The sequence below is a fragment of the Pinus tabuliformis genome, chromosome 1_2 (genome assembly GCF_031772625.1).
Source record: "Pinus tabuliformis cultivar Carrire ecotype Pingquan chromosome 1_2, CPIR1, whole genome shotgun sequence".
NCBI classification, from domain to species: domain Eukaryota; kingdom Viridiplantae; phylum Streptophyta; class Pinopsida; order Pinales; family Pinaceae; genus Pinus; species Pinus tabuliformis.
In genome coordinates, this window is record NC_142298.1 from 81,420,728 (window position 1) to 81,446,709 (window position 25,982).

Below are 25,982 nucleotides of genomic sequence, written 5' to 3' on the forward strand. Positions count from 1 at the left end.
CTTCTCCTTGACTTGACCTTCCAATGGGACTGCAATACTTTGACTTCTTCTGCAACAAATAACGTCTATACTTCGCACGTGTGGAGAGATTCAACCCTGAAATAGATCTGAAATAACGTCGCTGATGGTCTTTCGTTCCTTCGCTTGATTCTAGGCTTCTTTCCTTGTGATCTTCACATTTTTTCTGTCTTATATGCTTTACCAAAAATCTGGCTTCAAGTGGAGTCCGTGCTGCCCTATATATAGTGATCAACCCATCAAATAAGCTGACTTGACAATGATCTAGGCCGACATGTCTTTTGGTGGAGTTCCATTGCTTCGTTTAAGGTCGACTTCAGGAAGGTGCTTGAGCTTGGTCTTGGAGGGTCTTTAGACTTTTTCAATGAAACACATATATATGTAACATGCCCAAGAAGGGTCCTTCATACATGACATTGACTCAATTTGACTTTATGACCAATCCTAATGGCTCACAATGGGAGCCTTACCTAAAAATAAAATTCCTTGCTCATGAAACCCATGAGACAAGCATTACAATAATAATTTTATTTTTCTCCTTTGCATCAATTACATAAAATCACAATTACACGTCATTATGAAGACCGAACCTAGTTACACTTTTCGACAATTATGGGGTACCTTGGATGAAAGAAGGGTCTTGGTCGTGATCTTGTTCCCTCACCTTAAATGGGGGGTTAATTTTCACTCTTAGTTCAGTCGGATCTCCCCTAATTTCCCATGGCGTTAGGAAGGGGCACTACTTGGGAAACCATGATTGAGATAGCGTAGCCCCATCTCTCCCTATTCCATACCGACCACTTTCCATCTTACATTATGAGCTCCTATTCTACCTCCCTTCTACGGGTTCAACTGTCCATTGGTTCCCTGGGATTTGGCACCCACACATCCTCATACCTGGGTAGGGCTTGGAAATGTACCCTGGGAGGTTGATGTAGCTAAAAGAAGTAGAAAGAGCATATGATAGCCACAAGAAAAACAAATAAAAATCAAAATGCAAAAGATGGTTGGGACTTACAAATTAGCATGTGGGCAAAAGCCAAGCATGAACTCTACCTCATTCATATGGCCATCACTCGGTTCCTGAGCCAATGTTGCCCTATCTCATAGAAGACAAGGAACCCTTGCATGTCCCAACTCTTGATGGGTGATGAATTGCTCTATCGTAAAAGGGGTAATAACTGCTATACATCATACAAAGAAAGCTCTCATTCCTTGAGCTATGAGCAGTAATACAAAGAAGAATCAAGAAAAAGTAAAAGGCATTTAGAGGGGTGGAAAAACAAAGGCTGAGGTAACTCATGCATCCACGATTGCTCCCTCCTCACATCTATACACCCAGGATGAGGTACTCCATCATAGTTGGTCCCTTTGACCATGGCACTTGGCCATGAAGTCTTTTCCCCTCCATTCCATCATTATTCACATGGCACCTATCGATTGAAGGGTGGACCAAGGACATGTCACTTCCCTTTGGGGGTTGAGAACACCTAATAGGATCGTTTATTAACCACTCCTACCTAGGGAGGTAACACCATTACGTGACTAAGGCCCCAATTTTGGAAAAGAAGTCTTATAGGAAATGATAATTTTCCCATTTCTTTCAAGCTTGGTTCACTTAGATGCAATAATGATTAATGTACCTGATGATGAAAGTTGCAACACTAGATATTGTGTAAAATTGGCAGGTGGTTCCATCTATAGGTCTGGGCAACTTAACTGGGGTCCAGGTCCTCTAGAGGGACATATTGACACCCACAGGTGATACATCAAGCGCCATGGGACTCCGGACGATTGTAGAACATCATTCATATTCATGGGCACCTTCAACACCCACAACGTTTATGCACTTTTCCCCATAGCATTAACATGATGATACACCTAGACCAACATACCCTAGTTGGCGTAGCAGTGATCACATTGTTTGGTAGTTGATCTAGGGCCCATATTACATTTGTCTCGTGCCTTAGAGCCCTCTGTTGAAAAATGTGTAACTAGGTTCGGTCTTCATAAATATGAAATGTACTTTTGATTCTTGTATATTGTAAAATGAAAGAAAAATTATTATTGTTATCTTTGGAGCACGAGTTTCATGCTCAAGGTATTTTATTATAGAGGTCAAGCACCCATTGAGTGCTTCTAGGGTTTGTCCTAAATCAAGAAGTCAAAAGAGTAATTGTCATATGTTGAAGACCCCATCGGGCACATTGTAACTTATAAAAAGAATTATTTTTGTATTTAAAAGTGTTAAAATACCCTCCAAGACCAAGTCAGCCTAGCAGCTAAGAAGTCGGCCTATTTTGAGGAGCCACGTCCACCTTAGAAGCCTATATAAAGGAGAGAACTCGACCTCCTTTGGACACACATTCACTTCTCATCATCTAAGCAAAGGAGAAGCATAAGAAGGCTAGCAAAGAAGGAGAAGGACGAAGAAGGAAGGTTTTTGGGCTATTTCTCTGTCACTTGTGCGAAGAAGGAAGGCTAGGGTTTACTACTTCAAGGTCAAAATTCTCAAGTTGCAGGAAGAGGATCAAAATTGCTGGAAGAGGAGCCTAATAGGTCACCTACCAGCCCTAGACAAGGAAGCAAGCCAAGCAAAGTTGCTGGGAGGCCTTGGAAGGCTAAATTTCGCTCACACGTGTGGATGCAGTAGCAGTTACGGGGGCCAAAAATTTCAGACCTGCAGTAGAGGTCGAAATTCTGAAGCTGGGGGTCAAAATTGTGCTGCTAGAAGAGATTTGATTGGGTTTGACTTGGACAAAGGAAGCACATCATCAAGGAGGTCGGACTTGGTCTTGGAAGGGTATTGGTCTTGGTCTAGAGGTCTTGGAATTCTTCAATTGAAAAATCTATAAGAAGAGGAGATTTACAGGTTTTCCTCTCAAGTGAAGAGGTTTTGGCCTTGGCTTGCAGCATATATTCTGTGTTCTTGTGTACTATTATTCTTCTTGTTTTGGTAGCCGTTTGATGATAACAAGAAACATAATAATAAGAGAAGAAGCTAATAAGTAATAAAAAGTAAAAAGACATCACAAGTAGTTATCAAGAAAAGAGAAATCATCCTAACTACTGCCCTATAGATTTCTCAACACCCTCAACGTTGGCGCAAAATTAGGCATTCACACCACTATGATACCCATGAGACCTAGTTTTGTGCCCCAAACCCACATTTGGCACCCACAGGATGATTTTCACAGAGATCTAGGGGCCAACCCCTAGATTATGATTTTAGAGGCCCTCTACACTAGTCATGGCACCTGAGGAGCTCAACGCAGGCCCTAGAAGGGAAATTTGCTAGCATGACATCATCATTTTGCTCACTCCAACTCACACGTGGAGATATTTATGTCTTAATGAAAGCTACAAGGTCGGCTTGTGACCTTGCTTGTAGTTTGCCCATTATTTTATTGTTTGAGGGGCTTATAGGCTTAATTAGACACTAGTTAGTCACAAATAAATTAGAGATCACTTCATTGTGATCTCTCATCATCACACATTGGAATTTCGGCCTCCTTAGAGGAACTCACACTGATTTCTTGTGGATTTTTGGAGATCTTTGGATGCGTTTTGATGTTTGGAGCTGATCTTGGATATTCTTTGGAGCTATTCATTGGTCCAATGGATTGAAACCTTGCATGTTATCTTGTAAGTGTACTTTATTATTGAATATTTATTTTTTGAATGTTTAATGTGTGAAATTATTGATTCTAGGTTATGCTAAATTGTGCCCAAATTTTTGAAGCTCAATTTTGATTGCTATCTAGATGAATGTTGCATGCATTACTTATACATAACATGTGATGAATTATCTATTGGATGAAAGTTGTCATTGATCTCTGTTACCCACCACTTCGTGGGTGATATCCCCAGGAGAAATGCTTCTCCATGATGAACCTCAGCTGACAGCCAGCAACCCCTTGCAGCATCCTACTTAGCTCATTGTGCCATTTCTCTACTACTTGAGCCAGCCATGTGGTCCCTCACCCACCTATATTGATCGTATGTTTGAAGGTGGGCCTCTCGAATATAAAGGTATGTCTTGTCATTTGGTAATTGAGTATTGGGTTTACTTATCATGGATACTTTTGGGTATGGATTGATGGGGGGATTTGGCGGAAAGAGTGGGCTTAGTTTGTGCTCTTGTCCCCTTGATCTCTTTTGGATGTTACCCTTGGATCTTAGTCCCGTGGGATCTCCTTTATTGACCATTTGGTTCTAGGGTGGTACTACTTGGGAAACCCCGACTTTGGGTGTGTGGTCCCGCTCCTTTATCCGCATATATTACTCCCTTTCCACTCATTCATCATTTCTCCCACCTGGGTCCACGTTTCCATTCTGGGTCCACATAGGGCCAGCCTCCCTATCCCCTTGCCCCCACCTTAGGTCAGGCTTGGAATGATGCCCTAGAGGTTGAAGCAACTAAAAGAAAAAGAAAAAAAGCATAATTGGCCACATTTAACAGGAAATTGTACCACAAAATGCAAAAGATGGTTGGGACAAAAATAATTAGCTCGTGGGAAAAGCCAATGCATGAGCTCTACCCCAATCGATGGTCATAACCCTGGTTCCATAGGGCCTAAATGAACCTCCTTGATCATTTAAGAACCCATGATTGTCCCAACCCCTGGAGGGCAATGAACCACCCTACCTAAAATGTGGTAATCACTGCTATTTCTTACACATCACGCTCTTGTCTTTTGAGCCCCGAGCAGTTAATTAAAGAAAATTCATAAAAGGCAAAAGGCATATAAAGAAGGGTGTAAAAATCAAGGCCGGGGCACCTCATGTACCACGATTTCTCCCTCCTACACATTACATACCTAGGTGTGGGCTTCCTCTTATCTAGCTACCCCTATGCCCCAATATGTGGCCCAGGGTTGCCCCTCTCATTCCTTGCTCCATTCCACCTATTTATCACTTGCCACCCCTATTAGAGGGATGTACCTTGGATATACTATCCCATTTAAGGGTTGAAAGCACCTAATAAGATACTTGGTTAACCCCTTTTGGAGCTTGGTGACACTAGCACATGCCAAAGCCCACTACGAAAGGGCATGCCATTATGAAGTGACCACTTTGTTATCCATGGTTTGTAAACTCTTTTACCCAATTATTTTAATGACTGGTTGTACTAGAAGCCTAGGGGATGCATTAGATCTTATGCAGGGTTACAGGTGGTTTCCATTTGGGTTTGGTCTCCCTATACGGGATCATGACCCCCGGAGGTCTACATTGGCACATATAGGGTGTGCATAGAGAGCCATTGGCCTCCACAGCAACAGACAACACTCCACGGATCTTCATCGATGCTCAGAGACTACTAGCGATCCACTTTTGGGATGATGGTGATATGCTTGGTACATTATGCCCAACAGGCCCCCGCAGGAGCCCCACACTCTTGGCAGGTGTCCCAAGACTTGTACGATGTCATGGCAACATTCGTTCTACCACTCGGATCCTTGCAAAGGATCTACAGGCATCTCCGATTCATATGGAGACCCACGGGGTCATTTATGTGCCCTCAGACCCATTAGGAGTACCACAGGTCTACTACTTGGAGAACAAGGGGCCACCCCCTTGTCCATCATATTCCGAGGAATTTGTTCCTCAGTATGGCACTTCAGGACATTATCAGGCCTCTGGAGGGCCTCGTGACATGTACATATTATTATTTGGCCCCTTGTGAGGCTTATTTTTACACTTGTGAGCTAGTTTGGTGGGCTTGTCACCAATAGGCGTTTTATTTGCACATTATTTTATCATTAAGGGCTAATGTAGGCCCATATGCTAATTCAAACTCCTTAGGAGGCTATATATTGATGTTGGATACATTCATTTGGATGATCACTTGACTTGGGATCTCTCTAATCATAGAGAACTTCACATTTTTTCCTTGGAGGATATTTTTGGAGATGGATGAATTTTGACGTATTGATTCGGGCTAATTTTCTTGTCTTGGAGCTTTGTCTTGCAAATGAAATGCTGGTTGGATATATTCTGTAACACTGTAAGTAAATTTTGACGTCGTTATTCTTGTTGTTACATACTGCTAAAAGTAGGTCTAGTTGCTGCATAATTGAAATGTGGAATTAAGCGTGTTTTAGCTAATTTAATGTATGGGCCAATGTTATATGAATGAAATGTCCTAGAGATTATTTGTCTCAATAAGCTTGCATCATTTGCTTTGAAGTATAAATAATTCAAGGTCACTTTTCTTTTCTTTCTCTCAACATTGGATGACGCTGACTTTTCGGGCCTCCTTGATCAAGAAACCAAGTTCTTACTCATCATCACCCTTGACTCCATATCCCCAAGTGAATTAGGCACTGATCCCTAAAAGGGTGGTCATCTCCTTCACGTTTTTCACCTTTTACCACCTTTTCCCAGGTTTAGCCCTCAAAGGTCACCTAGGGCATCAATTTCCCTAGAATTGAACCAAGGAAAAATTTCGATCTCCTACAGGCTACTACACTGGTGGTCCCCTCTCTCTCCTCCAAATTTGAGGCAATTCTAATGGTGGAATCTCTGGGAATTCTAAGCCCTAGCTCTAGGATCGAATTTTGCCTAGGCATCCCCAATGCTAGATCTCAACAGGATCAATTCAACCTTTTGAAGTAAATATTCATGTTTGGTCCTTTCCTTTCACCTTGTCCAGGATAGGAACATCATTGGTAGCTACATTTCATCCCCGAACCTAGACTGGGTCCACCTGGCCCCGTATGGTCCCACTTCTCAATAAAGATTATTTGTCAAGGACCATTTGGGAATCCAAGTTTCCCAAGCATTATAGGGATTGGGAACCTCGTCTATAAGCCTATTCCTTCTCCCTCAACCCTCCAATCCTCACCCCTTACCCCTGGAGGACCAAGTCCCTTGCTTAAAGAGCAAGCAAGTTCCATTCTTCACTCCATCCTTGAGAAAGGGTTTCCAGGGTCACTTTCCACCTATCCATTGACATATATTTTACAAGTGATCCCTACACTATCGAAACTCCTCCCATCGGTGAAAGTCCGTAAAGAACAGGGAGACTTAGTTGTGGTGACAATGGGCTAAGCCTCCGTCGTTGCCCTTGACCTAGCAGTTGCCCTCTTAGGAACCCCTTTTAGGTCCTCGACTGGTTTGAGTGGTAACAATGTCAAAGGGTGAATGGGTCATTGTTGAGTAATGTTGTTATTGATGTCAAAGCCCTAATCTTAGGGATGATCCCCTAGCTTTGGATGATCAAAGCACGTGATAATAGTTCAAGAATCCCTAAAGAACAAAATGGTTTAAGCCCTCAAATGCAAAACTGACTGTCCAATGGATGGAAGTATTGCATGTTATCTTGTAAGTGTACTTTATTATTGAATATCTAGTTCTTGAATGTTTAATGTATGAAATTATTGATTCTAGGCTATGCTAAATTGTGCTCTAATTTGTTGAAGCTCAATTTTGAATGCTATCTAGATGAACGTTGCATGCATTACTCATACAAAGGCTGTGATGAATTATCTATTGGATGAAAGTTGTCATTGATGTCAAAGGGTGAATGGGTCATTGTTGAGTAATGTTGTCATTGATGTCAAAGCCCTAATCTTAGGGATGATGCCCTAGCTTTGGGATGATCAAAGCATGTGATAATAGTTCAAGAAGCCCTAAAGAGCAAAAGGGTTTAAGCCCTCAAATGCAAAACTGACAGTCAAAAGAAAATCAAGGAAAATGTGGTCAAAGCCAAAGCAAATTCAAGGAAGGACTATATCATCACGTAGCCCTCATCAAGACCTTTCCAATGGTATATGGCACTCCCTCTAACTCCTCACGGTTGAAGAGAAATGATTTTTGGATTTTTGATGCTCCATTTGGATACCCTATCTTTGAATGCATTTTTACTCCATTTACCTAGCTCAAATGGAAGTATAACATACATGGTTGGAAATCTTATTCCAAGACCTTTCCAACGATATATGGAACTCCCTATAACTCCTCACAGTTGAGGAGAAATGATTTTTTGAATATTCACTATACATTCCACCAGTTGCATAAGTTAGTACAACCAGTGGACAAGTCGACCCAGCTAGTGGACAAGTTGACCTTGTCTAGACCTCGAATGCACTATATATAGGCGCGAGGAGGAGGCATTTTAGCAATTCGCTCAAGGAAAATTCGGATTTGTTGAAACAAGCGAAGAAAATAAGTGTTTTTGGGGTTCATATCTCATGAACCGGAAGTGAGGAGAGGCCAGATTGGGGAGGCTATCTATGGAAGGACTTTTGGCACATTTTTAAAGGATTTTGGCACAATTTTTGAAGTTCTTTTTGGCATCATTCTTATAGAAGTTTGGAGCATATCTTGAAGTTATTCTTATAGAAGTTTGGAGTGGATATTCAAGTTATTCTTGTAGAAGTTTGTGTTGGAATTGTAACTAGGTTTGGTCTTCATAATTGTCATTGTACTTGTATCAATATGTATTTCATGTAAAAACGAAAAGAAGAAAAAATATTATTTTTATTTTTATTGTCAAGCATGTTCTTCATGCTTTATTTTGGTCAAAAGAAAAAGTATAAAGGCGTGTTGTTCGTGACCCTATGAAAATAAATAAAATTTGAATTTTTGTAATTTGTCCCTCCATGTTGCCAAGTTGGCCTGCCCAAAAGTCATGTCTTTTCACATGAGGAAACAACTATATATTGGCATTGTGCCTCCACCATTTGTCAAGAAATTTGGTCTTCTTCTGTTAAAGATAATTCAACTCTGTTTCATGGAACCTAAGGCACCTTCTTCTGTAATACAAGATCAAGTTGTGGCACCTTCTATCTTTGTGAATGCGTGCTACAAGACATCAACTTTTGTTATAATGATGATGCGATTTTTCTGTGATATATCTCTCCTTGATGATGCAAATTTCTGTGATGATGATGATGCAGTTCTCTGTGATAAGTCGCTCCTTGATGATGCAAGCTTCTGTAATGATGCTGATGTGAGTTTTTGTAATTACTAATAAGTCTCTCCTTGGTGACACGAAAATCCTATGGGACATTTCTGTGCTGATGCGAGTTCTTGTAGCATCTATCTCTATAGTAAAGCAGACCTTCTATGACACCTATATCTCTATGACATGACATACATGTATATACTATAAACAAATTGGTTGAACATCTTGTGGATGAATCATGGCAGAGTTTGGAGGGCTGACTTGGCACTTGGATCACCGGTTGGTTGACTTGGATTTCTCTTGTTGATGAAGAATCTATAAGGAAAGGATTGACGGGTTTTCCCCTTGTGGGTTTTGCCCAAGCCTCTGGCCTAATTTCTTGTGTCTCTTGTCTTTCGTGCATTGTAATCGTATAATTGCTTGATGACATAATGAATGAAGTAAAACATTTAATAGAAAAACACTTATAAACAATGACAAGTAATTATCATGTCTCGAAATTCAATCTTGTAGCTGAATTTCAACAGCTTGGAGCATATCTTGAAGTTATTCTTGTAGAACTTTGGTGCAGACCCTAATGTCATCCTCGTAGAAGTCTTGAAGCAGATCCGAGTTACCTTTTGAGGTAGAGCAACAGTGTTTTCTAAGGGAGATCCGAGCTACTAAATGCACAATCATATGTTTGTTCTAAGGCATATCTAAGTAGTTGATTGAAGTTATGAATTAGAATCTATTTTGTTGCATTGGAGGTCAGAGTTACAATGGCATACTTATTGGAGCAGATCTGAAGTTCAATATGTTTAGGTAGAGATAACAATGATTGTATATTGTTGTATTTGGGTCACTATCCCTGGTACAGGAGCCCAAGAGTTTTGTTCTTTCTTTTATTGTTGAGGGTGGCAAGAGGGTGCTAGGGAAGGAAGTACATTAGAGGAAATTTCAGCCTAAAAGTGGCCTCCTAAGGAAAAACAATAAAATAATAGTTAAAATAATAATATAAGAGTTATGAATTTTGGAGGGAAAAGAAGATTTTTTTTTTTTTTAACTAATTAATTAATTAATTTATTGTATTTTTGGATTATCTCCTTATAGGTTTACTCAAATTTCAAGTGTAGACACTCTTTGGATGTGGAATTAAATTCCACATCAAATGAGTACCCATTATGCATACTTATGAGAAGAACCACATTGATAAAAATTGAAGATATATTAAAAAAGTGTGTTGTATATTAAAAAGTGTTCCATCTTCAATTTTTATTAATGTGCGTCTTCTCAGAAGTATGCACAATTTTTATCAATGTGGGTCTTCTCAGAAGTATGCACAATTTTTATCAATGCGGGTCTTCTAAAAAATATGCAAAACACATTTTTTTAATATATCTTCAATTTTTATCAATGCGGGTCTTCTCAGAAGTATGCATAATGGGTATTCGTTGGATGTGGAATTTAATTCCACATCCAACGAGTGTCTACACTTGAAATTTGGGTAAACCTACAAGGAGATGAGCAAAAAATACAATTAAAAAAGTATTTTTTTTTTTTTTTAAATTTTCCCTCCAAAATGTTTATATGTATCTCTTTTTAAATTTAAAAGATTTTGATTGGTTTACATATTATGTACATAAAAATTTCATGGGAACTTTTAGGTTGAAATTTCCTCTAATGGCTTTCTTCAGGAGGTTGTCGCCTTCCAGTGGGAGTTGGTAAATCTGGGGTTGTAGCCCTTCCAGTCATAACTAGTAAACCAGAAATTGTAGCTTCTCTCAAATAAAAATAAATTGTTTATATATATATCCCGTGTTCCTTTGATGTGATGTTATTGGTTAATGTTCGTGATACTAAATTGTAAGAAAACATGAAATACTGATTTACCATGCCCTCTCAGTATTTCCAACATTATCCTAGTGGTGAACTCCTAGTAGCTCTCCCATAAAATTCCATTTTTCCATTGAGTGGGTAAATGCTTGAAATTTGGTTGCTAGGGCATCAAATTTCAGCCTCCTTAGGAACAATTTTAGCTAATCTTTGACATCCTTGACTCCATATTCCCAAGGGACAGTGTCCAATCAATTGGTGATCATTCTCAAATTTTATCCATATTTTCTCTCTCTTAGTTTGGCCTTTTCAAGGCTAAGTTAGGAAACTAGGGCTTGGTGCAAATCCCTAAGCAAGAGGAATTTTGGTGGTTGGAGAGCCTAAACATCAAGAGATAGTATTTGCCACAAAATCTATCCTTTTGGTGGGCATCCACTTCAATTTCATCCATAAATTTCCTTGCCCTAGTTGTTTGCCTAAGAGGGAAACCCTAGTTCTCCTTCCTTCAACTTAAGGGCTTCCTTGAAGGTTTCATGAGCCTTGGCATAATTGATATACATTGTAAGGAACCTTTTCTCCTAGCCTTGAACTTTGGTTACTCCAACACTCGTCAAATTTATCAAACCCTAGGTCTTGTGTCCTCTTTTCTAGGTCTCATCGTAGAAAGCGAATTGCTTCCTTGTGAAGTCTTCTACCTAAGTTGTGTCTTTCTTGAGGATCTCCTAGCGAGATCGTTTCACACATTAACCATAGAATATCTATTATAAGTGATCTCTATTTTGCTGGGACTCTTCCCATCCATGAAAATTTGTAAAGAGCAGGAGGTTTTGGCTGTGGTAACACCAGGCCACTACCCCATTGTTGCTCCTTGGTCTAGCTTATGCGTTGTAGGGTTTCCCTCTCCAAGGCTTGCTAGATTTTGCGGCAATAGACTAGACCCACTTTTGTAAGAACTTGGTTGTATTTTCTTCTATTAAAGTTTTAGGTGCCTTGCTTGGGCACCACCCTAATTGTTGAAGTGTTATGGTTTACTTTATTGTTAAATGGTTTAGCATTGAAATTGTTTACTTAGGATGTTTTAGAAGGCATGGATGGTTGTGACCTTGCTTGTCAGTGCAATTATAGAACTACTAATGGAACTAGGGCATACTTGGGTTGGGTCCTATCTAAAGAGGCATAGTTTGGTTGCGCTTAGCCTGGAGTGACTGAGACAAAGATTGAGGCAAGCCAATGCCGCACATCTTAGAGGTGCTTGTTACCCACCAAAAAGTGGGTAACCCATAGGAGAAATTTTTTCTCCTCTTTGGATAGTGAACCAACCAATAACATGATATGATCAACACATAACATGATGCCAAGAACCTCCACTTCTTGCTTCGGTTAGATTTCTTTGTCATCTGACATTCCTTCTAGAAAGGAGGTGGGTCATCCATTAGCAGGTAATTTAACCATTTTTGCAATCATGTGCTTTCACTTAATGGTGTGGGCTTGCTAATATGGATCAAGGGGCAAACTGGATAATTGACCGATATCGACTATATTCTTGTTCCCTCACTTCACCTAGGAAGTTAGTCTTTGACTTTAGTCTAGTGGGACCTCTTATGTGGCCTTAGGGTTTTAGGAAGGGCACTACTAGGTAGGCACTGATTGAAGTAATGTATCCAGTGCGATCCATACTTACCACTTTCCATCTCTATTCTTTGGGTTGGTGGTCATTGGTTATTGGGATTGGAGCCTTTCATCATCATCCTTGAGTCTGCGCTGAGAAAGCTTAACCCTGGAGGTTGATGCGGCTAAAAGAAAGATAAAAGCATAAAAAAGCCACAATGGAAGAAAAAGAGAAAATGCACAAGATGGCTAGGACGTTTATTTAGCATGTGGTCAAAAGCATAGCATGAGCTTTGACCCCTTCATTAGCCATTTGCCCAGTTCCTCAATCACATGATGGTTCATCCGTAAAAAGGGAATTATTGTATTGTCCCAATCTTAATGAGCGATAAATTGACTCATCCGAAAGGGGTAATGGAAAATATCAAAAGCAAGTTTGGGCTCTTAAGCTATGCACCCAAATAAAGATAATTTATAAGAAAGTAAAAGGCGCACTACAGGGGTGGAAAAAGTAGGCTGAGGAAAGGGGTAACTCATGCCGCCACGATTGCTCCCTCCTTACATCTATACACTCAGGATGTTGGACGTCCATTCGTTCGTCACATGGCTATGGCACATTGCCTCAAAGTGCTTTCCACTCTGCAACTATCATTTTCACACACACCTACAGATTGATGGGGTAACCTAGGACATGTCACCCCCCTTAGGGGTTGGAAACACCTAATAGGGTTATTGACTTAACTATCCCTAATATAAGTGAGGTAACTTGTTTACATGTCTTGATCTAGTTAGACATTTGAAGGTAAGTTTTGTGTGAAGTATTCTTGTGCCCCTAACATTAGGTATGGTCCACTATGATGCAGTTATTGTTATTTACCTAATGATTAATGATTTCACTTGATTTTGAGTAATGTTTTGTCATGTGTGTTATCACAACAACAAAGGCCTCTTGAGAGATGATTCTCATCCCTTCCAACAACATTCTAGAGGTCATTTTACCCAGTCTAGAGAGCTTTTCTGACCTTGGTGATGCAGCGTTGCCCCTCCAAAGCAGAGCGTTGGGCTATGAGATGGTTCCACATAGTACTTGACTCATTTGAGTACCCGCAGATGCCGAAACACTGAGCTAATAAGGCTTGGTGTTGGATTTATTAATAATGTGCCCAGATGGACCTAGGATGCTCCTAGGTTGGCCTTGACATTGTTTGATGGGCGTTCTTGTTCTGGAGCCTGGATGATGATGATTATCCTTGAGATGACAGTGGAGGGCTTGTACATCATTGATGGACCCCAACACTTGAGCATGATGGTGCCATGTCACCCCTTTTGCCCTTAGAAAGGTGACGTAGGGCACCTTGGTGATGATGTCATGGTTTTGGAGGCATACCCATGGACTTTGAGCTATTTCTTGGAGTATGGAGCACTCATGACCCATTTGTCACTTGCTTGTGGCATTTTGAGCACTTATGGAGGATGATGTCATAGTGGAGGAGCCTCTTTTCCCACACATGTGGGCTATTTTGGCATTATTTGTTATGTTTTTAAGCTATTATGAGGTTGGCTTGTAACCTCTCACTTGTTTAACACTTAAGAAAACTTGTATTAGGGCTTTACTTGTAAATTAGTGAAAATAAGGGTTGTTAAGCCTCATATAAATAGAGGCCTTGTTTCACTTTTTATAATCACACATTGATCACTCTTCTCTTGTAAAAGAGTGTCAATTAGTCCTTTTTCTCTACTTGGGTTGCAATGTGAGTTTTTTATGGTGCAAATTCTCTTGGAGATGGAACTTTGTGTGGAGATGTTTTCCTGGGATTGAATGAAGTTTTTCTTTGGAGAATTTTGTAAGTTTCATGCTTTATCTTCTATATTTTGCACATTGTATTTGTGTAATAGGATTTCTATCTTGTGCTAGATTACATGCTAAATCTATGTTCAAATCTTGCTCCATTATAGCATGCAAAATTGTTTCTTTGAATTCCATAAGGAAATTCTGATTGTGCATTCCTTATATTTAAATTCTCCCCTCATAAGGAAAATAGTCAGGTTTTTAAAACTTGATGCCCTAGTCACCCTCCCTTACTCCATCAAAACCGTTCTTATTGAATTTAGCCCTAGAAGAATCCATTAAGCCCATTTAGGATAAGGCTCTAATCATAAGTTGTGTTGATCACCATTGAATTAACTAAATTCCTTCTTTTTTACCTTTGCCCTAGACGTCTAGGGTTAGTGGCTAGGGTTTTTATGTGGAAAATTGCATAAAAGTGAATTTAAATTTGATGTTTGTGGTTCATTAAGTAGGAATTGCATCAATAAATAACCTAAAAGCAAAATCTAGCATTGTTGCATGGTGAAACCTTCCTCTTTAGGGCTGTCATCACCTTTGTTTTGTTGGTTATGCATGTTTTTAGCCATAAAATTCCATTAATAAACCCTAATCCTTGGTGTCTATTGGAAGGCCTTACTTCCTTTTGTTGATTATCCATGAAAAGGCCTTTTCCTTGGCTATTATATGGCATCGTGTACCCTATCATTGCAAATCAACAAAACCCTAACTTATAATAGCCATCAACTTGGTCTAGGAATAGAGTACTTGAAATTCGGCATAGAATATTTAGGCCTTCTAGGATTTTCCGGTACTTGAACCATAGTAATTGAGTATCCTTTAGTGAGTTTTAGGGAAGCCTCACTTGTGGTCATATACCACTAAAGAGTAGTTGAAAGGTTGCTGAGGTGACAACAATGTTATCGGAACCAAACCGATAATCGAACAGGAAAACCCTCTGAACCAAACCGGAACTAGTAAAAAAAGTGGCCCCAAAAACCGGTAGACCAAAAGCACATAAAATATTCGAATTTTAAAGAAAAAACATATATATTCATGTGTATCCATATGAATCCAAACCATTTATACACAAATATGCAAAAGTCCTCATCTATATAGCAAATAAGAGTGTATATAACCAAAATAACACTTAGTGCAATACATTTTTGAACCAAAAATACACCGACAAAGAGGCTCTATATGGCCTCTAGTGTTAAAAAAAATCATGCTACAACAAATACCTACATATCATCAAAACCATTGCATATATTGGGATCTTCATCATCAATATCACTCTTTAAGCGTTAAAATAAGAAAGAAAAAGCTTCACATGTCAAATTGAGATTTTGGTTGAGTGATGGGTACATTTTGTTTGATGGAGGAGTTCAATAGTCAATGCCACTAGCACTAAGGTACATGGAGGGCTTGATGCTCTTGATTAAATGCTATTTCCATACCCTCGTACATGACAAGATCCAATGGAAACGTTGCAATCCCCATAATTCTGAAATCTGAAAAACTATTAAGTTTGTTGGCTTTTGAATGAGATCTAAAATTGTACTTTCTCCATATGAAATCCAATGAAGTCAGAGCCACTCTCAAACATCCAGAGTCAATTAATGGTAATGTTAAAAATTTAAGTAAAAGGATTACAATGAAAAATAAAGGAGAATGTCAAGCATTACCATTAATTGCATAGCAATAGTAGGGCCATAGGCTTGAATATTAGGCCGCCCCACTAATTTTTTTTTAAAATTGTGTTTGGAACATCCTTGGAATTATTCGGTTTGGTACAAAACCGAATGGTTTATTGAAAAAAGGGCGGTTTGGTACCAAGTCGATTGGTTTAGTACCAAACTGACCATTTTTGGTTCCAGACCTCGAACCAGACTTATTTGGTCCCCAAATCAGTCGGATCGGCTAAGTTCCACTGGTTTCGATAACACTGGTTGACAACAACAACCCTTTCTTTTGCTACGATAAGGTCTAGTTTTGCCTAGTGGGGCTTTATAGTAGGCCTGCTAGATTTTGCGGCAACAATGCCCAAAATGAAATTTTTTTGGGTGTGAACTCTATGGTCGTGTAGGTGGGCATTAGAAGGTAGTGGAAATTTTGTAGGTGCAAGGCTTTGCATGACAAAGGTGTTGCAACTTGGAAGGTAGTGGAGCCAAAGTACTTACACTGAAGCAACTACCTAGTTTGGTGTAATAAGTCAAGTGGACTTAGTTGATTTTCAGTGCAGAGGCACTTGAGTCTGTTCAAGAGAGCAACACATTTAGAGTAGTGCATTAATAGGACTAAGAAAATGATTGTTTGTCCATAACACTTGATGGTACACTTTGGTGGTTTTGGATGTATATTAGGACGAGCTAGCCATCTTGGTTGAAGACATGAAGATCAAGGTATACTAGGGCATGTACAATTGGAATTGAGGGTAGGTGCAAGTGGCTCTGGTAGTGTGAAAAGTGAGTATGCTTGCAGATGGATGATAAGGACTTGGAGCATTCATGAGGATGTTGTGGGGTGGCAATGCATTTAAGTGGCAGAGGGTGTAAGGCATGTTGTTTTCCAATGGAAAACTATGTCACCTTTCCCTAGTTTGATCTTGAAGACGAGGACAAGTGGGATGAGTTAATTGTGATTTGGGCACTTAACACGCTATAGCCGCATACATGTTGAACCGTGTTGTATGGGCAAGGTGTTCATTAGAGCGAAATGAGTTATGGTAGTGTTACATCACCGTGGTGCATAGTGAGTCGGATGAGTTGCAAAGACACAAGTGTTAGTGCCTTGGTGGAGATGAGGCATGTCGAATTTTGATGGAGATGTCTCAACCAAAGATGGAAGAGTGAAAATTTTGAGGATGGGTAGGTTTGTGACTGAGAATGTTGCAAGAAACAAGATAGTTGTTGGGTAGAATGTAATAACAAATTGCTTAGTGAGAGTGCTTTGGGTTGCAACCTTGGGCACCCATAACTTGCGGTTGAAAAAGCTGAGTGTGGGGGTGCTACCTATTGCGAAGCAACATGTTTTCCTTCATTAAAGTGTAGGTAGAGTGCTACAATACTTGCAGATGTGTTCGAGGTGTAACATGGCAACAACAATGATCCAATTCCATGGAGGGACTGGAGATGAAATGTTGTTCTAACAAGTAGTACCATATTAGTAGAGAAGGAAATTAATAGATAAGCTATATACTTTGGTTAGAGCATTATGTTTTGGGGATTCTCAACTGTGAGGGCACATTCTAAGGAAGAGTGGTCATGGCAGTTGAAGTGAATCCTATTTTGAGGACCAATGTTACATTTATAGTCTCGACAAAAATCAAATCTACTGTCGCGGGGTTCAAAATATAACTTATTGACAATAGTGGGGATATCAAAAAATATTAGGAAACTTAAAAAATACAAAATAATCATTTTTTCTTTTTTTAAACATTTAAAACTGATATGTAAGATGTATAAGATGTCAATTAGTACATCACACATCAATACTAAAATATGATATATGTCTTGTACTTGATTCAGAAGTCCCAACAAGATGATACAAAATCACATGAAAACAAAAATAGATGTATCTCACGAGATGAATTATCACAAGACATATAGATACTACAAGGATAATGCACTAAGGAGTCAATGATTCCCTCTGCCCCTTATATAGGCAAAGGCCAACACTCTTCCTTTGCAAAAAATAGGTGTACATGTTGAGGTTGAGCTTGAGGTGGAAGGTGCAACTATGGGGTTAAGGTGGAATATAAAGTGGGATGTCTTTCGAATCTTCCCCTAGTTGCTTTCTCTGTGGAGGTGGTGGCTACATTGCACTCTCAATCTCCTCATCCAAATGTGTCTCTAATGGAAGTGGAACATCCTCCTCCTCCTCCTCCAACACATCAACATCATGCTCCAACCACTTAGGTGCCTCCTCCATGATAGGCCTCTTGGTCTCTACCCTTCATGGACTTGTGGTGTCAATCACATCCAATGAAATGACATCTATGTCATGTGCTTTGTCAATCTACACCCACAACCTAAGATTGCAGTAGACATAAACCATGTCGTTAAGGTGGTGGGAATCTAACCTATATGGGGGTCATTTTTTAATTAGAGGATGATGGCCCATGGGTGTAAATTACAATTAATGAAATTATATAATATATTAATTTGAACATTTTTAGCTTGTTGCCTTCGTGGAGTGTATTTTTTCAAAGACACTCCAATTGTGCTCACACCTTGAAGAGTTGTAAGCTTGATTAAGCACTCGAATGGGATGTTTTTGTAACTTTGGGATGGTTTTGCTATGGTTTGTCCTTCAAAGATCTACAACAGATAAATAGAAAGGAAACACGATGAACTATATTTTCATAAGTAACAAATAGATTGAAAGGAAAGACATTGAAATCTGAAGCTTTGAAACAAATTGTACTTGAAGCTTACTTGGCATCCTAGTGGTCTTGTCTTGGACAACCATACTATAGATAAATGTCCTAGCAGCCAACTTATATATCTCTATTTGTTTGGAAATGTTTGAGTGTTCAATGTGAGTCAACACCATCCTCCGAACACATTGGAAAAATCCATCCTTACCTTAGCATCAAATTGAAAACCACAAACATAAGAGTAGATGGGGTTGAGGTAGAGCCCTACCACATGAATTAAATGGAGAGTATTGCTCAATTGGTCATCTTCACACTCCATATTAGTGAATCCTTCCTCCCTTTTGTCCTTAGAGTATTGATGGATAGCTTCCTTGTCCCTATCCGTGGCATCGAACAAGTAGCCCATTGTGGGCTTGTCACTATCAACTAAGCAAAGAACTTCTATTAAAGCTTTATTAATGAGACACAACCCTTGCATTGCCATCCAAAAACTTTGATTGTGTATCACAACTTGGTTATGCCTTGCCCCATTCACTTTAGTACTATAGACACAAGCATTCCACTCATCTCAAATAAACATAGAATTGTGGAGAGACTGAACAAAAATGAATCTAGTGTCAAAACATGTGATAGTGGGATAAATCAATTCCTTTCTCCCTATGAATTGTCTCATGAGTGTAAGAACATATGAGTGATATGGGTGTAAGATGGTGATTGGTGGATACAACCCCAAAAGAGGTCAAGCCAAGGTCATAAGAACAAATGCCTTCAAAATGTAAAGGCTAGCTAGTTGGTTTTGACTCAACATAGTATCCAAAGGCCAAAATGTTGTGGAACCAATTCAAGACTATGCATTGAAATATTCAAGCACTGTTGTCGAGGGTTTGAGGATATTAATGGAGAATATTCAATCCATTTCTTGCAAACATTAATCCGGAAAACCTAAAATTAGACGTCATGCCTCGTGCATAAGAGTTTTATGGTTTCAGTTATTGAGTGGGCCTAATGGTTAAGAACATGTGTTTACTTCTAAAAGGTGACGGGTTCATATCCAGAGGGGATAGAGTATGTACAACTTCGTGGACTTCAGTAGTGAAATCATTGTGTGGAGCAAGGCCCCTTGTCCACAAACAAGGGTGTCTCATGCGCCAATTTAGTGTCTGGCTTGACCATGACCTTAAAATTAGATTATTATTATTATTTTATTATTATTATTATTATATTTTATAGTATCTAATTACGAAACCTTGCCAAACAATTATTTCTTATCCATTTCCATTTGGAAGTGAAACCTTTGGCAGCAGAATGAGGAAACATTGCCTTCATGGTGAGAGCGATTGATGGGTTGTTTTGTTTATTCCCAAATATGTTATGTTGCCAATACAATAAAATAGAGCGGTTATAGATTATCGTATAAATAGATAAAAGGAAGTTAAAAAGTTGCATATACCCTACCTCTCTCTAAATTTGAATATATGACCACCTAGGAAGAAACATGTGTTGTTAACCATTAGGCTCACTCAAGTTTATTAATTTTAGTGGCCCCTTACACATTGTGTGTATATTTATTATCGAATTAGTAAATGGTGCACTGTGAATTTTATACATAATTCTTACAATTTTGACGAAATGTTCTTTTTGCATAAAGAAGTCTGATGTTTGATGACCTTAAAAAATCAAAATGGCCTTTGCCTATATTGTCAAAGAGGATATATTATAACAAAATATCAAAGGGACTGCATAACAAACTGAAAAATTAGAGGATGAACTAGCGCATTATCAAGAGTACAATAAGAAATTACAACTTGAGATGGGAATGGATAAACTACTTAGTATTAGAAGAGACAGATCGTTCTTGCAAAAAAAAAATGTAAGTAGGAATTGATTGCACAGCTCAAGGAATTAAAAGATGAGAAATAGTTCAATCAGAAATTACAATTGGAAAATCAAGATCTCAAAAATAATTTTGACAAGAATTTGCCAAAAAAAGATGAAATTACTTGCCTTAAAGATCATAAGTCAAAATCTACTTGCACAAATCAAGAAGTCAAAAGATAAGAGGCAATGCAATCAACAATTAGAGCAAGAGAAGCAAGATCTTGAGAAGAGATTAAACAAGAACTTATTAGAAAAAGATAAACAAAAGTCTCATTCAAGGAACTTTAATCAAAGGTTGCTTGAGCAAATCCAAAGGTTACAAGATGAGAAGCCAAAGAATCAAGATCTTAAAAATAAATTCAACAAGCCAAAAAATGAAGAATTTTCATGCTTAAGGGATCATAATCAAAGCTTGCTTACACAAATTAAGAAGTTAAAGAATGATAAGAAGCCGTTATAGAAAAAGATAGAGCAACTTACCAACAAGGTAGCATTGATCGTTAAAGAAACAATGAGCGATCCAATTGAATTAGAGGAATCATTAGACATAAATATCTATACGAGAAAGGAACTAATACAACTCAACTTGACTTAAAAGATTAAAAAGATGGAAATTCTGTTGAAGTAGGAATATTGTCAGATGTTGAAGTACAAACAATTGAACCCAAGCATCTCTACTAATAAGCGTTTAATGATCAACAAAGCAAACACAAATATGCAAAGAACACAATACCTAAGCAAAACAACAAAGCACTACAAGTATGTTACGAAAATATCATTTTACAAGGACACCTTGTTGACACCATAATAGAAGAATTAATACTTTAACCAGTCAAGATATCAATATTGCTTGGAACAAAGACAAAATTTGAATTATACTCTAAAGAATATTGGTTTCGGTACAGTTTGGTCCCAAAATAGAAGTCACTCACTGCCACAATTCCATAGAAGATCGAGCTAGGGTGGCTAGACACTTTCACAATTCGACAATTCTTCTCAACTCTTCAAAGATCATAATGTATCGTGTCTTTAGCCTAAAGAATGAAAAATTATGACAAGGTAGCATAGGTTAGAACAAAGACATAGACTTTTCCATAAAATGCTTTGAGGACAAAGTTGGTTGAAGGTATAGACAATGTAATGAACATAAAATATATAAATTGATAATAATAATAATAATAAAGCTAAGAGATATGTCTTAATTAAGGGACATGCCCTAAGGGGCATGACTGTTCAACCATTGTGACTAGTCAATGCATATAAGTATACTGTCACACGGTATTGTAAATAATTCATTCAATTTTTACATTTATTATTCATTATTTATATATCACTTGTCGTCTATGGGTTTTAATTATTTTTCCTTGATATGTTGGATATTCCTCAATAAATGAACTTTGTTCATTTCAAAGAAGCTGCGTGGAGAGCAAGCAGACAGTTAGAGCTAGTGCATAGTGATCTTTGTGGTCCTATTATAACTTCACCATTGGAAGGTTTGAAGTACCTCCTAGCATTTATTGATGATCTCTCAAGGAAATCAGGAGTATACTTTATCAAATACAAATCAGAGGCAGTTTAGATGTTCAAAGACTATAGTTGGAAAGGAGAAATAAGAACCAAATCAATGTTCTCAAAAAGGATGGTGGTGGTAAAGACAAGTCCAAGGACTTCTATTGGTACTACAAGTCTCAATGCATTCACCAGAAACTAACATGTTCACATACTTCTCATCGGAATGGCGTGGCAAAGAACAGAACTATTGTAGAGAGGGAGGGAAGCATGCTCAAAACTAAAGCCTGTCAAATGATTTCTAGGCAAAAGAAATGCATACAACAATATATCTTAGTAACAGAAGTCCAACAAAAAGCTGTCAGAGACATCAGAGTCACAGAAGCATGTAGTTGTAAGAAGTGATGGGTTAGTCATCTTAGAGTGTCTGAGTGTAATATCTGTTTTCATGTTTCGAAAAAATAGGACATGACCTTGAGGATAATAGCAATAAATGTATTTTTATAGACTACAGAGAAGAGTTTAAAGCATACAGACTCTTTGATTTGGCAAAGGAGGTCATAGTCGTTTGCAAACATGATGTATGTGATGAACCATAGCCAGGATAATTTAGATCAAATTTAGATGTCATAACGAAGAGACTTAAGATTGTAGATCGAATTGATATGTCATGGCCAAGGTCTTTAGATTCTGGATTAAATTGATATGTCATAGCCTATTGAAGGCACTAATAGTGCTCGCAGTGAAAGAACACCACTAAAGCTGAAGAGAATAAGGAAGTGGCATTTGCAAAACATTGGGCGACTTAAGCTTCAAGAGTTGCCCAAAACCAACAAAACAGTGAGTCGAAAAGACTTCGATAATCAACTTCACAGCAAGTAAACACTGCTTTGAGAAGTAAAGTCTTGAATTCATACTAGTCTGTTTCATTGAAGATGTGCATGGAAAAAATAATGGGACAGAATGATACATGCAACCAATGTGGAAGGTTTTGTTTCTTTATCTATTGTTAACAGAGGAAGTCATACTTTACCCATAGTTATTCTCAATCATCAGAAGTATAATCAAACCATCATTAAGTTGTGATTGGCAGATATTGGGAACTATTGGGCATACCCTTGAGCTTAGATTGACATTCGTGGACAGTTAAGCAATTACCCATAGTTATTCTCAATCATCAGAAGTATAATCAAGCCACTATTGTAAGTTGTGATTGGCCAATATTTGGGAATTGTTGGGCATACCTTTGAGCTTAGATTGCAATTTGTGGAGAGTTTAGCAATTATAAGGTGTACTTGAATCTGAATTCTAGCACATGAATTTTGATTATAATTTTTATATAAATGTATCAGGCAACTTGGAGAACCTGTTTTGTGATCACAAAAGCCCCCTGTTAAGCCAATCCCATTTGAAGACCTCTAAGATCACCTTTTGAAACCGTTTGAATTTTTGAAGTCTGTTGTGCCCACTCTGGTGAGCATTACTTAGTCATCATCGGAACTGATGAATTCTTTCTTCCATCTCAGGCAGAGCTTGGTAGATCCAGTAACTATTGTTGAGGGACTTTTCCTTTTGCTTTCATTTTGGCTACAGGTTCCCTCTAAAATCACCTTTTGAAACTTTTGAATTATTGAAATCCTTTGTGCCCACTTTGGTGAGCATTACTTAGTCATCATCGGAATTGATGAATTATTATTCCATCTCAGGCAGAGCTTGGAAGATCCAGTAACTATTGTTGATGGACTTTGCCTTTTGCTTTCATTTTGGTTACAACTGACATATTCCAGCCCTTATTAGGCTGTGTGGTTTCGGGCTGCTTTCAACTAATTCGTAAATTTGTGCTGCTACTATTGGACAGAATTTAACTCACCATAATAGATTATAGGATATATTACAATATTAACTTTGTTAAAGGATTTTCTTTTTAGGAATGATAGATCAATTATGCTTATATATATTCATGTTTGTCATTTATAACAAGATCTATCAGGCAGCATGAGGGATTTAAAAATAGGGTTAAACTACTTGCCACTTAAAAGTTCCTGGGTTAAGATGGATCTATAGTATATACTAGTTTAAAATAAATAAAAGTTTCTTTCTTTAACATTAGATGTTGGTTGCTATTTTTTTCATTTTATTTTATTAGTGTCACATACATGACATGATGTGACACTGATATCTCTTCACTCAAACCTGTAATAATACCTCGATTCATTCGTTGCAATGACTTTACCATTGTATTTATGGCCTCTAATTAGGGTATTGTTCCTTTCTATGATACATGCATGTCATAAATGGCTCCAAGAAATGTGTTTTCAACTTTTGGAAAAATCAGAAGTAGACATGAGAAGGCTATAACCTTTACAAGATTAACCGCCAACTTTCAAATTAAGCTAATTAGACCTCTGAAGATCACTTCCTTACTACATTGACAGGCAACCTCCAATAAACTGGATGCTTTTGCCTTGTGAAATAACCATGTCATATATAGACATTATGTACTCCATACCCGTAGACCTGACCATATACATGATAACAATGACGCTAAATGCCCCCATATTTGACTCCCTTGAGCTGCAGCCATTAATGTTCTTTTTGTTGAAAATGCACAGGTGGACATCAAACCAGTTGGATTTATTTTATTTTGTTTGTAAATAAATATGCTGGTTCATTCTCTGTTCAGCTATCCTTTAGTTGTTGATCTATGTGTTCTGGTACATAATAAGACGTTCATTCCAAAGTTATTTTTTTAATTTTCTCTATTGTTTGTGTTGTTGCTGAAATTTTTCCTACAATTTAACATTGTATCAGAGCCACGTATGGGTCTGAACTCTCTTACAACAGGGGTCTGTGATCAGGGGAGTTTTCTAGAGCATATTCCTTTGTGAATGAGAGTAGTTTTTATTTTGTAGGAGATGTTCACCAAGTTCAATTTGATGATTGATGAGTTTAACTTTTGTGGGAAATGAAGTATGTGTTGGTGAAATATTGTTGTTTTTCTGCATATAAGATGCCAACTTTCTTTTGGTGCAGTGTTGGAAGACATGCATGCTCCAATTTGCATGCATCATGCTGCTTGGATACACAACCTACATGTGCCCTTGCTGTTCAGGCATGGTGATATGCTTATAGAGGATTCATGCATTCTTTTGGTTGTTTCATATTTGTTGGACAACAAAATTATATTGGAAAAAGTGGGTCTGTTGAAATATGGAAGCATGGAGAGCTGAAAATATTCTACAATGCACATTTGAGGTGGTGTCTACGGTGTGCATTTAAGTACGAGAACATTTGTTGGGTGCTTGATGGTTTTTCTTACAGGAGTGTTGAAGTCGTGGCCAAACTTTAATCTTAGCTTTGCTAGTGGAAGAGATAGCTACCATGGAGGTGCATGCAGTTCAATGTTGTTGGTAGTGTCATTGATGATTAGATTCATGGGTAGTTTGATACTTAGTTGTGAGGAAGCACCTTGCTGGTTGGATGATTAACTATAGAGGGAGTGTACAAATGCACTGCGAGACATCCAACCAATGATGAGTTTTATTTTGTAAGTTTGTAAATAAAATGTGGTGGTTCCTATTCTATGGGAATTTCAATGTTTCGGTGATCCCATTAGTTATATATATGGTTGGACGAGATACTAGGATGAGATGTTACATATATAAAACTAAGGGATCACTAAAACATTGAGCTTTAAGTGCTTGGTGGTGGGTAAGATGTCACTTGTAAACTTTTAGGTGCTCGAGGGTGGGGCAAGATGCTGCTTGTAAACATCTCTCTCTCTCTCTCTATATTTGGATGGGATGTTATACATATACAACTAAGGCATTGTCAAAACATTGAGCTTTAAATGCTTGAGGGAAGGATAAGATGTCGCTTGTTGCTTGTACCCTCAAGCACCTAAAAGATTACAAGCGACATCTTATGCCACCATCTAGCATTTAAAGCTCAATGTTTCAATGATCCCTTAGTTGTATATATATAACATCCCACCATCTAGCATTTAAAGCTCAATGTTTCAATGATCCCTTGGTTGTCTA

The 25,982-nt window shown here is 38.3% G+C and overlaps 1 pseudogene across 3 annotated transcripts in view; it reads left to right on the top strand.

The window, feature by feature from the left end:
- Nucleotides 1-25,524, top strand: part of LOC149204527 (phytosulfokine receptor 2 pseudogene) — a 47,338-nt pseudogene extending 21,814 nt beyond the window's left edge. The window contains exon 2 of one of the 3 annotated variants that reach the window (XR_016252376.1): nucleotides 24,754-24,963. The product of XR_016252376.1 is annotated as a phytosulfokine receptor 2 pseudogene, transcript variant X2 (transcript). The other 2 variants (XR_016252378.1, XR_016252375.1) reach the window with 2 other exon arrangements.
- Nucleotides 25,525-25,982: the final 458 nt, after the last annotated feature.